Source organism: Schistocerca serialis, chromosome 1 (assembly GCF_023864345.2).
Source record: "Schistocerca serialis cubense isolate TAMUIC-IGC-003099 chromosome 1, iqSchSeri2.2, whole genome shotgun sequence".
Taxonomy (NCBI): domain Eukaryota; kingdom Metazoa; phylum Arthropoda; class Insecta; order Orthoptera; family Acrididae; genus Schistocerca; species Schistocerca serialis.
This window is the reverse complement of record NC_064638.1, coordinates 879,669,219-879,685,786: the sequence shown is the minus strand read 5'-3', so window position 1 is coordinate 879,685,786 and position 16,568 is coordinate 879,669,219. Positions and strand designations below refer to the sequence as shown.

At 42.6% G+C, this 16,568-nt stretch overlaps 1 protein-coding gene across 5 annotated transcripts in view; it reads left to right on the top strand.

Moving 5' to 3' along the window:
* LOC126410881 (glutathione S-transferase theta-1-like) overlaps nucleotides 1–16,568 on the top strand; it is a 129,366-nt gene that overhangs the window by 21,418 nt on the left and 91,380 nt on the right. The gene's annotated exons all lie outside the window — the stretch shown is intronic.

Genomic DNA, 16,568 nt, shown 5'->3' with positions numbered 1-16,568 from the left:
GGTCTTGAATTTGAAGGCAGAATTCTTTGAACGTTTTACAGGAGATTGGCTAGAATAAACTCCATTTTTTGAGGATAATTTGTCTCCATTTTTTCTCCCAAATTTTTTTGGATGCTGCATGAATTCCACCTGTCACAGCTCAGGGGTGTCTTGAGTACGAGAGGGAGCACGGTGAAGAACATCAGCAACTACATTGTCTGTAAATGCAAAGAACTTTATGTATTGAAAAGGAATATGGCAATAGATAAGGGAACAGTGAATTCAAAGGAAGAATTCAAGTGCTGCAATCAAAAGAAGCCTACAAAGTGGGGTTTATGAGTTTCTGTCTGTGTGATTCAGAAAAGATTGTTTTTTCTCACATTTAATATTATGGAAACACAACTATAGGAAGGCTAATTCATCGTGTTTTACATTTTGTGAACCCAAATAGTCATTCATTTGGCACAGCAATTGCTAATAGTGCAGGTGGTTCGAAGTATCACATCTTTACTGACAGGTTCTACACAAGCTGTCAGCTTGTTTGGGAATTTCATCTATTTCCCATAGAAGAAATCTTATCTGACAGCTAGTCAGCCAGGTAAGAAATACAGATGCAGAGTAGAGAGGAAGACCGTATACTGAATCTTTTTGACTATGGCATATTTCGTAAATATGGGTCAATTTTATTATGGAATTGTGAAAATTTATGCTGCGGCTAGCATAAATTACGATGGACGTAACCTAAGCTTATACTACATTCATATATTGGCAATAGTCAGTAATTGAATGACTGTTAAGCAAAATTTCTTCAAACTTAATGTATCCAAATTAAATTTTCTGTTCTACTGTTACTTAAATACGCATGAGACTGGTTATTTTTAATACTTAAATATTCACACACAACTATTAGTACGTGGAATAATTAGAGGTGTCACTTCTTATTCTTAATTAAAAGTAAATGAATAGATATTTCACATACACACCACTTTTTTTGACTTTATAATAAAAATTATTTTTATCAGAAAATGCACACAATACTATTGAATGCTCAATATTATCGCTTCACTTCTTAATTTATTTTACTCTTTTTACCTTTTTTGCTTGAAGCGAAGATCAGTAGGCAAGCAGCGTACTGAAAAACGAATAATTTGTGTTTTTTGTAATATCATGGAAATTTCTAACTGTCTTCTCGTCCCATGAGAAATTCAGAATAATTTGATTTAATCTCATGAGTATTGTGTTGGAACCGTAAGGAAAAAGTGTCGAAATTTGGGACTGCTATTACGAAATGAAAGCAGAAATGTTAAATGTAACAATTATTATTTAACGAAGTAAATAATGTGTACAGAAATCTAACATTTTGGGAATAATTCTCACAGTTTTGAACATAACAAAGAATTGTGCTGTATTATGGGGATATACTTGGAAATTACAATAATCTTAGCTTAACTCTGGAGCAAAAGAATAAAGCATTCATAATAAGATCATATTAATACTCACAATTGGTGATAATAATAGAATGATTAAATAAATTTCCAGCAGGAATACAAGTTTAGTTCATCCGAATAAAATAGGAGTCTGATAGTGTAAGATGCTGTCAGAAAGGAGTGTGATTAAAGAAGAGAAAAAAGATGAGCGTGCATTTTTATATAGAACAAAATACAGGTGATAATGGTACGCTGCTTTCATTATTCTGGGTATACATATTCGCTGACTTGCAGCGCATTTCATTGACTCAGTGGTTAAATTATATCTTTAAACCTTAATATTCCGATAGAAAAAGAAAATAGTATGTTAATACATCACAGACAAGGCACAATATTATAACCATTATCATCTGATACCAAGGAGAGACTAAATGGAAAGGGGCATTTTATAATGCAAAAGGAAAGAAAAAAGAATTGCATGGAGAAAGTAGGAAGAAGAGAAACCATTTTCTACTTTAAAACATGCATGAGGAAGCCTGGACTTCTCCTGGGAGAATGTTTTAAAGATCAGCATTCATAAACAAAAACACCATATATAGAATCAAAAACAAGTTTAAAGGAAAACGAAATTGTCAAGTGACCTTGCACTGCATTTATTTTTTATTTTTATTTTTTTTTAACCTGGATCACAGTAACCCGTAATCCCTTACACCCTTTATCTGCGTAAAATTTATAACAGTTGCAGAGAATGCAATGAGTGGGAAAATTGGGTTAGAAAGGGTTAAACCTTTTTGTGAACCAAAAACAATACAGGTCATGCTGTAGTCTAGCAACGTTTTCACTCTGTCCTCCCTGAATAGTCCTACTTGGAAACTATATAAGCCAGTAGTCCTTTGTTGAATGCATGCAGCATGTTCACTATCACTGCCAGTTTTTGCCCAAACATCAGATGTCATGAAAACATAAGTTTATTTTTGTGTGACTCAGTGAACTGTCTACCTATAAATGTGCTGATATTGAACATATCAAGATTTATTGGTCAACGTTCAAAGTGCTGACACCACCACCAGTTTCATTGGGACATGTCGCATTGGCATTCTAGGAAATGCATTCCTAGAATGTCAATGTGACATGACCGACCCAATGAAACTGGTTGTGGTGCCAGCACTATGAAGGTTGACCAATAAATCTGGGTATGTTCAATATCAGCATATTTGTAGGTAGACAGAAAACTGCCACAAAAAATTAATCATAGGTCTTGGAAAAACTGCTACCAGTTTGTGATTAAACTAATCTGAAAATCTTGGTATGAAGTGACAGGCCACCACTACCTCCAAGAAATTAAATACCACTGAGGCATGGAGAATTCCATTTTGAGCCTCCCAGAAAGAACTACATACACTATACACACTATTAAGACTTGCCACAAGAGGCCTGTTGCTATACCAATCTAGTTCTCCTGATCTCTTCTCGGTCGCGCCACTCTTGATTACCTCGATGTTGAGAGTCTGAATCAGTGTGTGATGGTGTCTTCTCAGAAATGTATAGGACACTGCCATTCATATTGTATTATATTGCATGTATTATTTGCAAAGTAACTATGACCAGTTCATCAGCTAGGCAAATATACTAGCACACTGAATCAGTTCAGCACCTACAACACTTAACGATCACCCCCCCAGGGGGTCCACAACTCTTTTGTGGATACGTGCGTAGCGAGTACGGGATCCCGAGCTAATGTGGCCCTCCTTCCTTTCCGGGCTGCATACCCTCCCTTTCCGCATCCTTCCCTGTCCCCCATCTTCCCCCCCCCCCCCCCCCGCCCCCCCCCCCTCACCTCTGGCTCTTTCCTTCCCTTTCTCCCCCTCTGGGAGTATGGTTTGTGCCTACGTCCGGAGACGGACGCTTGTAAATGTACTGCATTCTTCGCCTTCCTTGCTTGTATGTCTTCATCCTTCCTTTGTCCTTATCTTTTCCTTACCTATTCTCTTTACCCTTTTCTCTGCTGCGGCGTTTGAGACCTCTCTTCTTTCCTTTCCCTTTCTCTTTCTTCCTCCCTGTGCGTGTCTGAAGGCCGACCCACGCACTTCCATGCGTAGCCGGTGACAGGGTAACGCGTAATTCCCCGCCCCGGGTAGACAGGTAGGACACGTACGTACCCCCTGGTAACAGCCAGGCCCAGGGAGGGGTGATTACCCGAGCTGATACCTTCTGAAAGTGCCGATTGGTCCCTCTGTCCGTTTGTCGGGAGGTGTGACCTGAGGTGTGAACAATCACCTAAGGCGGGAGTGCCCTCAGAGAGGGCCCCCACAAGGGAGGAGCGCGCCATCGGAGACGCCGGTAATCATGGGGGATTCTTCCGCAATGGTTTCCTCACCTTCCACTATGTCTGCTCACAAACGTAAGTTCACTGAGTCTCAGCCACAGACAGTTCTTCCATCGTTGCCACAGTTCCTTGTTGTTTCTCGGTCTGACGAAGGTCACGACTTCTCCACGGTCAACCCTTTCATTATTCAGACAGGCGTCGACGCAATTGCAGGTCCTGTAAAGTCTTGTTCCAGATTACGGAATGGCACGCTGTTGTTAGAAACAGTCAGTGCCGTCCAGGCACAAAAATTGCTGCGTACCTCACTACTACACACCTTCCCTGTCCGGGTGGAACCGCACCGTACTTTAAATTCCTTGCGTGGAGTCGTTTATACACGCTCCCTCGATGGATTGTCTAACGAAGAAATTCAGCACTACCTGTCTGACCAGGGCGTGGAGTCGTTTATACACGCTCCCTCGATGGATTGTCTAACGAAGAAATTCAGCACTACCTGTCTGACCAGGGCGTAATGGCTGTTCATAGGGTTATGAAAAGGGTTGACACGAACATCATTCCAACCCGCACTGTCTGCTTGACATTTGACAAAGTTCAACTCCCATCGAAAATCAATGCAGGCCTATGAGATAATTTCCGTTCGCCCTTACATCCCAAACCCTACGCGTTGCTATTGGTGTCAGCGGTTCAATCACACCAGCCAGTCCTGTTCCACTCCGGCCAAATGTGTTACGTGTGGCAAGGATGCCCATGAGGGTGCTTGTCCATCTCCGTCCCCTCGCTGCATCAACTGTATGGGTGACCACGCTGCTTCCTCTTGAGATTGTCCCGTTTTTAAGGACGAAAAGCTCATCCAGGAAATTAGAGTAATGGAAAAGGTGTCGACCTTTGCTGCTCGAAAATTATTCGCCAGTCGACAGCCCACTGTGCCTCAGAAAGGAAAATACAGCACTGTCCTTGCTTCTCCTCGGCCAACAAAGGAGGCGGCCACGCAGACTTGTGACATCACCTTTAGTGCCACGGTCGTCAGATCAGCCAGCGCAAAGATCGCCCATTCAACCTCACCACTTTCGCCTGCCCACTCTCTGGCTCACCCTTCGTCGAGTTCTGCTAAATTTCGAGCCCAAAAGTCAGACACCAAGACTTCGAAAAAAGAGCATACTCGTGAAGAGTTTTTACGTACGGCAACTTCCCAACCATCGGTTCCTCCTTCCTCTAAACATCATACTTCCAAGAAGGCTACAAAGAAACCCAGTTCCTCTCCTTCTCCGCCAAGGCGTGTCCCATCTACAGCACCACCTGGCGGAAATCGCCCTCGGCCGTCTTCTGTGTCGCCGAGGCGCACTGCTGGCGGCCGATCAACCGGCCGATCGCTGGTGGCAGGAGCTGCTCCTGACCAACCTATGGATCAGGATCTTCTGCCTTCGGCTGAATGCCATTCCATGCTGTCGGTCGCAAGCCCAGAGCAGTCGTTGAGTTGACAGCGACCTTCGTCACATTCCTCCATTTTCTGTGCACCCTATGTCCATTATCCACTGGAATATCCGCGATATTCGGCCAATCGGGATGAATTGTCGATCCTCTTACGATCCTACTCGCCGGTCATCTTCTGTCTTCAGGAAACAAAGCTGCGTCCCCATGACCGCTTTGTTCTCCCTCATTTTCAGTCCGTCCGATATGATCTCCCCTCTGTTGAAGGCACTCCAGCACATGGAGGACTCATGATTCTTCTCCATGAAACTCTCCATTATCACCCAATCCATTTAAACACTTCCTTCCAAGCTGTCGCCGTCCATCTTTCCCTTTCCGGATAAACGTTCTCTCTTTGTACTGTATACATTCCATCATCCACACCAATGGCACGAGCTGATCTCCTTCATCTTCTTGGTCAGCTTCCACCCCCATATTTGCTGGTTGGGGACTTCAATGCCCACCACCCGCTTTGGGGATCTCCACATCCTTGTCCACGTGGCTCACTATTGCTAGACGTCTTCCACCAAGCAGATCTAGTTTGCCTCAACACTGGGGTCCCTACATATTTGTCTGCCTCCACGACAAATTTATCTCATTTGGACCTTGCGGTCGGTACTGTTCCGCTAGCTCGGTGCTTCGAATGGTTCGCCCTTGATGATACACAATCGAGTGACCATTTTCCATGTGTCCTTAGACTGCAGCCTCAACTGCCCTACATGCGCCCGCGACGCTGGAAGTTTGCCCAAGCCAATTGGACACTTTTTTCGTCTCTAGCGACATTCGATGACTGTCACTTTCCCAGCGTCGACGATAAGGTCACACATATTACCGACGTTATTCTTACAGCTGCGGAACATTCAATACCACGCACCTCCGAATTGCCCCGGCGCACCCCAGTTCCTTGGTGGAACGAGGCATGCCGTGATGCAATACGTGAGCGGCAACATGCTCTCCGCATTTTCCGCCACCATCCTACCTTGGCCAACTGTATCCGCTATAAGCAGTTCCGAGCGCGATGCCGTCGTGTCATCCACGATAGCAAGAAGACAAGCTGGAAATTCTTTATTAGCTCATTTAACACCTTCACTCCCTCCTCGGAAGTTTGGAGTCGGCTTCGACGGTTCTCAGGCGCGCGTAGTTTCTCCCCGGTCTCTGGGCTCACTGTCGCGCATGACACATTAGTGGGCCCCATCGCAATTTCTAACTTGTTGGGTCAGCACTTTGCTGAGATTTCGAGCTCTTCAAATTACCCGCCAGCATTTCTCCCGAAGAAACGTGCAGCGGAAGTGCGACCTCTTGCTTTCTCCTCTCAAAATCGCGAAAGCTACAATACTGTTTTCTCCTTGCGGGAACTCCAACATGCAGTCTCTTCTTCTCGCTCCTCCGCCCCAGGACCGGATGGTATCCACGTCCAAATGTTGCTGCATTTATCAACCCATAGTCTGCGTTAGCTCCTTCGCCTTTATAATCGAATTTGGACCGACAGTACTTTTCCCAGACGATGGCGGGAAGCTATCGTCGTTCCTGTTCCGAAACCTGGAAAGAACAAACATCTCCCCTCTAGCTATCGCCCCATTTCTCTCACGAGTAGTGTCTGTAAGGTTTTGGAGTGTATGGTGAATTACCGTTTAGCGTGGTGGCTGGAATCCCGCAGTCTTTTAACACCTGCCCAATGCGGATTCCGAAAGCATCGTTCTGCAGTTGACCATCTTGTTGCTCTCTCCACTTATATCATGAACAATTTTCTCCGGAAACGCCAAACAGTAGCAATATTTTTTGATCTGGAGAGAGCATACGATACCTGTTGGAGGACAGGCATCCTCCGCACACTGTTCTCTTGGGGCTTTCGAGGTCGGCTGCCCCTTTTTCTTCGCGAATTTATGGCCGAGCGCACATTTAGGGTGCGGGTGAACACTGCTCTCTCCCGTATTTTCTCCCGAGAAAACGGGGTACCCCAGGGCTCCGTGCTGAGTGTTGTACTGTTTGCCATTGCCATCAATCCAATTATGGATTGTCTCCTTCCTGATGTCTCGGGCTCCCTCTTTGTGGACGATTTTGCGATCTACTACAGCTCTCAACGGACCAGCCTTCTTGAAGGACGTCTTCAAGGATGTCTCGATCGCCTCCACTCTTGGAGCATCGAAACCGGCTTCCGTTTTTCTCCCAGTAAGACCGTTTGTGTTAATTTTTGGCGACGTAAGGAGTTTCTTCCGCCCTTCTTACATCTAGGTCCTGTCAACCTTCCGTTTTCAAACGTCGCTAAATTCTTGGGTCTTATGTTTGACAGAAAACTGTGCTGGTCCTCCCACGTTTCCTATCTTTCGGCTCGCTGTCTGCGATCCCTTAACATCCTCCGTGTCCTGAATGGTACCTCCTGGGGAGTGGACCGAGTGGTCCTTCTCCGCCTCTATCGCGCCTTAGTGCGCTCGAAATTGGACTATGGAAGCATAGTCTACTCCTCTGCTCGGCCGTCTATTCTTCGGCGTCTCGACTCTATCCACCACCGTGGATTACGTTTAGTGTCTGGAGCTTTTTACACCCGCCCTGTGGAAAGCCTTTATGCTGAGACTGCTGAACCTCCGCTGTCCAGTCGGCGAGCAGTCCTTCTGAGTCGTTATGCTAGCCATCTGTCTTCCATGCCTGCTAATCCAGCTCATGACATTTTTTTCGACGCCTCCTTTGATGTAGGGTATGCAGGCCGCCCCTCCTCCCTATTACCACCAGGAGTCCGCTTCCGTCAACTGCTCCATTCTCTTTCCTTCCGCTTTTCTAAAACCCTCTTGACAACTTGGGGTACAGCACCACCTTGGTTCCGTCCCCGGATCTGCCTGCTCCGTGACCTTTGTCGATTTCCCACGGATGGTACCGCTTCACTTGTTTATCGTCGGGCATTTGCTGCTTTATGTGCACAAATGACGGACGCTACATTTATTTACACCGACGGCTCGCAAACATCGTTAGGTGTAGGGAGTGCCTATATTGTTGGCGACACCCCAAATCACTTTCGGCTTCCCAATCAGTGTTCCGTTTATACTGCGGAGCTTTACGCTGTTCTCCAGGCTGTCCACTACATCCGCCGCCATCAGCGGATACAGTACGTTATCTGCTCAGATTCTCTCAGCTCTCTCCTCAGTCTCCAAGTTCTTTATCCTGTGCACCCTCTGGTCCACCGGATTCAGGACTGTCTGCGCTTGCTCCACCTGGGGGGCGTCTCGGTGGCGTTCCTCTAGCTCCCGGGACACGTTGGTATCTGTGGAAATGAGGCGGCCGATATTGCAGCCAAGGCTGCAATCTCTCTTCCTCGGCCAGCTATTCAATCGATTGCCTTCGCCGATCTACGGAGCGTTCTATGTCGATGTGTTGTTCATTTATGGCACACGCATTGGTCGACACTTACCCATAATAAATTGCGGGACATGAAAGCTCTTCCTTGTGCTTGGACCTCTTCCTCCCGAACGCGTCATCGGGAGGAGGTAATTTTAACTAGACTCCGGATAGGGCACTGTCTTTTTAGCCATCGACATCTTTTAAGCGGCGATCCTCCCCCACTCTGTCCCCACTGCTCTCAGCTGTGGACGGTAAGACATCTTTTAATTGAGTGCCCCTATTTTAATCCGTTACGCTCCCGTCTAAAGCTATCGCCTGATATATCGTCGATTTTAGCAGATGACACGCGCTCAGCCGACCGCGTTCTCAAGTTTATTAGTGCCAGTGAAATGACGTCAGTCATTTGAAGCTTTTTTTGGGGACAACCAACTCTTTTCTGTAGTGGATTTTTAAGCCTTCCTTCTGCTTTTAGTTTCTCCAATTTTATGACTTTCGTTCCCATTGCTGCTGGTTTTCAATTTCGGTTTTTTACTGTTTCCTAAGTCACGGACCAGGCGCTAATGACCATAGAAGTTTTGCGCCCTAAAACAAAAACAAAAAAAAAAAAAAAAATTAAAAAAATAAAAAAATAATTAAAAAAAATTAAAAAAATAAATAAAATAAATAAATAAAAAAACTTAACGATCACAGTCCAGTGTGGAATTTTATTATTCTGTCCAAAACACTGTTAACATTTACTCCAAATGTCACAGTTCACACTCAGCACAATCCTGTAATAATTTATTATGTTACACTTCGGTAGTTAATTTAATTCAAGCCATAATGAGTCTCACTATGTCCAACAGTCACCCATTTTGATGATAATGGCATTCCATACGTAATATCATTCGCTTAAAATGTTCTTTAATTTGAGATACTGCAACCACTCAAAAGTCTTTAAACCAAGTTATAGTCTTCCACAAGTCATTACAAATTTCACAACAGTTCTCATGAGAAATTATTACTTTCTAAATGACACCATCTGCTAACAGTCTTAAAGAATTATTAACTTGTAAATTTATTATTTGTGTGGTAAATCGTAAATGTTATTTCTCTGAAGCAGAATTAATATCGAAGTTCCCTCCAGTGATGAGATCCAAACAAAGCGCTATATTGAGATCTAAATTCCTGCAAGAACTTGATGCAGTTACAAGTCTGGTCAGGTATTCTTCAGTGCATACTTGGTTGCCAAACCAATGCGTGGAGGTGTATAAAATGTTCTGTGTTTCATAATCATAGATGTGAGCTGAATTTGACAAGGTTTTTGTTCCAATATCCAGGATGGTTCTGATATATGAGCTGCTAGACTCGAGTAATATGATCAGAACTTCACACAAAATCTTTTCCAATTTCTTCGGCAGACTTAAGGGACCATTCTCCTCAGTCAACATGTAAAATAAGTGATTTTTATGATTGTTTTTGGAAAAACTGATGAAGCAATCAGTATAAATGTATATGCAAATTATCTGTTGATTCTTGCACAACATTTTCTGTTTTTTTTATTTATTTACGTTTTTTTTATTTTTTTAAAGAAATTCAGCCATAATTAAACCCCTCACCCAAGGAGTCCAAGCTGCTATATCCAGAATGAGATGTGTCCTTGATGGAAGTCCTGCAGTCTGCAAGTCTTACCTGAAATCAAAAAACAATTTTCATAATCTATAGGGTATTGGGTATGGAATAATAGCGCAGTTTTATGAAATTTGAAAATAATAAAATGGCAGATGTTTGAAAAAAAGATTAGTTTTTCTGTGTGTTTTTGCAATAACTAATAAATTAAAATAAAAAATTAGCCTGTTGCTCCTTGCAGACATACCTGAGGAGTGATTCAGCCAAATTTCAGAGAGATATCTTCATTAATGTCCCCAAAATCCGTTCCGTCAGCTTGAAGTTACTGTATCTCAATAATTACTTCTCATTGTGGGGATCAACCCTTGAACTATCATAGCCTGCAGCAGTGGTGTCACACATAGCATCTCCCCATATGATTACCCCCATAGTTAGAGGAAATACACTGTATCTCAAGCTGATGGAATGGATTCTTAACACCAGTAGAGAGATCTTTCTGTAATTTTGCCGAATTACTCCTTGAGCATGTCCGGAAGGAGTCGTAGGCTATTTTTTGTTTTAATTTATTCATTAGTTACTGCAGAAAACATGACCAAGACACACAACAAAACTACATCTTTGTTCAAATGTTCACCATTTTATTATTTTCTCAAGTTTCAAAAAACTGTGCTATTACTCTGTGTGCAATATCCTACAGATTAAGACCATTGTTTTCCCAGAGATGATTTACAGACTTCAGGACTTCCATCACGGACACATCATTTTGGACAGAACAACTTTAACTCCTTGGATGGGGGGGCTTAATGGTGACTGAATTTCTTTAAAAAATCAGCAGCAGCTGGCCGAGACCCAAGCAGCCAAATGGAAGTAACTGATTTTGTGACATTTTACAAGTTCGTAACCAGGAGTACATTGTATTGTTTCATCTGTGTGCTTTATTAATTTAGTTTCTTGAGTTCCTACATGTTAATTTAATATTTAATAGACACAGTTCTTGCATTTTTGTTTGCAACAGAAAGTAAACCGATTTTGCGACATATTACAAGTTCCTAATGAGGAGTAATTTATTCGGTCTCACTTGTGTGCTTCGGTAGTTCAGTTTTTGAACCTCTGTGTACTAATAAAATTTGTTAGACACAATTCTTGCATTTTTGTCAGTGTCTACAGTAGAGTTCCACAGCACTTGTCGATAGTCTGTTTGTCTGTGTAGTGTCGTTTTCCACAGTCTTTAGGGTGGATAGGGACTGTGATGGCTGTGTGTCGATGCGAGCTGAGTTAGTGACACATCGCTCTCAGCTTCAGGCTATCATTGCCTCAGCTTGAAGCTGCAGTGGATGGGCATCACTGTTGTGGGCTGGCCATGCAGATCCAATGGACATCCAGCATGTTTGAGTTGGCTGATCAGTCCACATTGGTGACCACCCCAGTTACTGCCCACATTGAGATTGACCACTCACCCATGCTTGAATGAGAGGTCACCTCAGGGTGTTGCAGGCAGCGAAAGACTTCCCAGGAGCCACACACAAGACCTCACTGGTTAGTCTGACAAACAGGTTCCAGGTGCTGCCAGTGGCTGACACTATCCCTCGGCCAGATCAGCCGCCTACCCTGTTTCGGAGGGAACCTCTCAGCCTGCAAGATCCGGGCAATCACAGAGGGTGGGATTATTGGTAGTTGGAAGCTCCAATGTTAGGCACGTTATGGAGTCCCATAGGAACAAGGCTGCCAAGGAGGGGAAGAAAGCCAGTGTGCACTCTGTGTGTGTCTCGCGGTTCTAGGCGCGCAGTCCGGAACCGTGCGACTGCTATGGTCGCAGGTTCGAATCCTGCCTCGGGCATGGATGTGTGTGATGTCCTTAGGTTAGTTAGGTTTAAGTAGTTCTAAGTTCTAGGGGACTGATAACCACAGCAGTTGAGTCCCATAGTGCTCAGAGCCAAGCCCTCTCTGTGTGCATACTGGGTGGAGTCAATCCAGATGTGGAAAGGGTCCACCTGGATGCCATGAAGAGCACAGTTTGGATTGGAAGAGATTCTCCCTGGCTTCATTTGGCTAACAGAAGTGGTAAAGGCTGCCAGTCTTGCTTGCCAGATAGAAGCAGACTTCACCATTTGCAGCATAGTTGACAGGACTGATTGCGGACCTTTGGTACAGAACCGAGTGGAGGGTCTGAATCAGAGGCTCAGACGGTTCTGTGACCATGTAGGCTGCAGATTCTTCGACTTGCACCATACAGTGGTGGGGTTTCCAGTTCTGCTGAATAGGTCAGGCGTCCAATACCAGGAGGAGGCTACATGGGTAGCAGGGGCTGCAAGGTGTGGACTGGGCGGTTTTTTAGGTTAGAGAGTCTTGGGAAAACACAAAAAGAACGTCATTTTCAAAGGATGCAGGTCGAACATAGGAAGAACGTAGATACAGGAACCATTGGTATAGCAGTTGTAAATTGTTGTAGCTGTGTTGGAAAGTACCAGAGCTCCAAGCGCTAATAGAAAGCAATGATGCTCAAATTGTTATAGACATTAAAAGCTGGCTAAAGCTGGAGACAAGTTCAGCCTAATTTTTTGCAAAGAACCTTATGGTGTTCTGAAAGGATAGGCTAAACACTGTCGGCAGTGGCATGTTTGTTGTTGTTAGAAGTAGTTTATCTTGTAGTGAAATTGAAGCAGATAATTCCCGTGAATTCTTGGCAAATGGAATAAAATAATAATTGGATCCTTTTACCAACAAAGGAAACTTTAGTGTAATTTCAAAAATGTACCTCACTCATACAATTATAGTTGGTGGTGACTTTAATTTACCCTCAATATGTTGGCGAAAATACAAGTTGAAATCTGGAGGTATGCATAAAATATGATCCGAATTTGTGCTAAACACATTCTCTGAAAATTATTTCAAGCAATGAGTTCATGAGTCCGCATAAATAGTAAATGGTTGTGAAAGCACACTTTGACCCCTTAGCAACAAATTATCCTGAGCAAATAAAGAGCATCAAAACAGATACTGAGGTTAGTGAACACAGGGTTGTCATAGAGAGCGTGAATATTGTAACCCCCAAATTTTCCAAAAATGAATGAAAAATATACCTGTTAAAAAAAAAGCAGGTAAAAATTCACTTGAAGCCTTCCTGAGAGGCAATCTCCACTCCTTTCAAATTAACAGTGTAAGTGTAGGTCAGATGCGGCTTGAATTCAAAGACATAGTATCAACAGCAATTGAGAGATTTATGCCAAATAAATAAATAAACGACAGAATTGACCCCACTTGGTACACAAAATGGGTCAGAACACTGTTTGCAGGAACAACAGAAAAAGCATGCCAAATTTAAACAAATGTAAAATCTCCAAGATTGGCGATTTTTTACAGAAGTCCATAATTTAGCATGGACATCAATGTGAGATGCTTGTAATAGTTTAAACAATAAAACTTTATCTCAAAACGTGGCAGAAAATCAAAAGAGATTATGGTCGTATGCAAAGTATGCGAGCGACGAGACACAGTCAATGCCTTCTCTGCACGATAGCAATGGAAATACTATCAATGATAGCGCTGCCAAAGCAGAGTTACTAAACACAACCTTTTGAAATTCCTTCACCAAAGAAGACAAAGTAAATATTCCAGAATTCGAATCAAAAACAGGTGCCAACATGAGTAACTTAGAAGCAGATACCCTTGCAGTAGTGAAGCAACTTAAATCACTTGATAAAAGCAAGTCTTATGGTCCACACTCTATACCGATTAGGTTCATTTCATATATTCTGATGCAATTGCCCCATACTTAACAATCACATACAACTGCTCTCTCGACGAAAGATCTAAACCCAAAGGCTGGAAGGTTGCATAGGCCACACCAATATTCAAGAAAGGTGGTTGGAGTAATCCACTAAATTACAGGCCCATATTGTTAACGTCGATAAGCAGTAGGATTTTGGGACATGTATTGTGTTTGAACATTATGAATTACCTGGAAGAGGACAATCTATCGACTCACAGTCAACACAGCTCTATGAAACATCGTTCCATGCGAAACACAGCTAGCTCTTTATACACACGAAGTGTTGAGTGCTTTTGACAAGGGGTTTCAAACTGATTCTGTATTTCTAGATTTCCAAGGCTTTTGACATCAAGGGGATTGCATGTCAAAAGGGGCTTTTAGTGAAATTGCGGGCTTATGGAATATTGTCTCAGTTATGGACTGGATTCATGATTTCCTGTCAGAGAGATTACAGTTCATAGTAACTGATGGAAAGTCGTTGAGTAAAACAGAAGTGATTTTTGGCGTTCCACAAGGAAGTGTTGTAGGCCCTCTGCTGTTCCTTATCTATGTAAACAATTTAGGAGACAATCTGAGCAGCAGTCTTAGGTTTTTTGCAGATGATGCTGTTATTTATCATCTAGTTAACTCCTCAGAAGATAAAAACAAATTGCAAAAAGATTTAGAAAAGATATCTGAATTTTGTGGAAATTGGCAGTTGACCCTAAATAATGAAAAGTGAGGTTATCCACATGAGTGCTAAAAGAAATATGTTAAACTTCAGTTAACGATAAATTAGTCTAATCTAAAGGCCGTACATTCAACAAAATACCTAGGAATTACTATTATGAACAATTTAAATTGGTAAGAAAATGTAGGTAAGAAAATGTAGAAAATTTTGTGGGGAAGGCAAACCCAAGACTGCGTTCTACTGGCAGAGCACTTAGAAAATGTAACAGGTGTACTAGATTGTCTACACTACGCTTGTCCATCCTCTTTAGGAGTACTGCTGTGCAGTCTGTGACCCTTACCAGATAGGATTAACAGAGTACATCAAGAAAGTTCAGTGAAGAGGAGCACGTGTCGTATTATCACGAGATAGGGAATAGAGTGTAATGGACATGATACTGGGTTTGGGATCGACGCCATTAAAACAAAGGCATTTTTTGTTGCGGCAGAATCTTGTCACAAAATTTCAGTCACCATCTTTCTCCTCCAAATGCAAAAATATTTTGTTGACGCCGACCTACATGGGGAGAAATGATCATCGTAATAAATAAGGAAATCAGAGCTCATACAGAAAGATATAGGTGTTCATTTTCTCCACGCATTGTTTGAGAGTGGAATAATAAAGAATTATTGTGAAGGTGGTTCGATGAACCCTCTGCCAATTAAGTGTGATTTGTAGAGTATCCATGTAGATGTGGATGTAGATGAAAATGTTGTCCAAGAATCAATAAATAATGTGCAAAAAGATTTACATCAGTTTTACCAGTAAAAAATCACTTATTTTATAGGCTGAATGAGGAGAATGGACCCTTATGTCAGCTATAGAGATTGTTAATTGTGCGTATTACTTTATTACCTTTCTTGAAAGTGGGAGTGACTTGGGGTGTCCAACAAATATTTGAGGCTTATTGTTGCTGGAGTTATGTCCAACTAACACTGACTAAAGGTAGGATCAAGTCTGATATTCAGTATAAAATCCAACACAAATCCATTAGGTGCAGGTGTCTTGTTGTAGATTGTAAATGTTCTTGGTTTCTGTAGACAGTTATCCTGTAGTGTCATCTTCATGATCCAAAGAAATTACTGTCAGACTTCTGTCTAATTATTTTTTTTCAAATAGTAAACAAAATTTGAACTCTGATAAGCTCATCAGAGTAAATAGTAGCCACCTCCTGTGGAAGAGAACACTGGTCATTTGCAAGCCTTGTAAATGGTGTAGAAGGTACCAGGCAGTGACATTACTCTTCATTGCTGGTGTAAAAGGTGTCAGTGAATAGTGAAGTGATTTTTGTGTGTGTGTGTGTGTGTGTGTGTGTGTGTGTGTGTGTGTGTGTGTGTGTGTGTGTGTAAAACGAGAGAGAGAGAGCATGATGCTGAAAGTTTCTATCATGTTTGGACAGACCCATGGTTGAATCGTGTATCAAAGTAAACTGTCAAATGTATCTGCAAGAGATAGTGTACCACTAGCAGCTGTTAAGTACATCAATAATAAATAAATTGTAATCAAGTAGAACTGGAGATGAGTGTCGTGCTTTGTCATTTGATTTCAGGTGCAACAGGAATTGCTGCTGCTGTTGAATGCAGGTCATCTTAACTAATTTCTGAGGTAGATGGCTACTGATCTCAGTGGTGCATAAGGCTGCTAGTTTCTGGTAAACCAAATACCACAGATACCAGACAGTAGCTGACTGAGGTGTATAGTGTGGTCCATAGAGTTAAGATTTGTCTCGTTTCAAATTATGCAAGAAGTTGAGTGCACCACTGGCCCAATGGAGTGTCTAACCCATGCTGTGGGGGTGGTATTCTTCAGGCCAGAGGTGGTTCTGTGATGTTTTGGGGGGTATTATTTGTACTATGACTTAGACCCACTTATATCTGATACTGTGGACATGAGCCAGCATGTTCATTTCAACTATCTTGCTGACTAATAACTGTTCTTTTGTCTATATCTTCA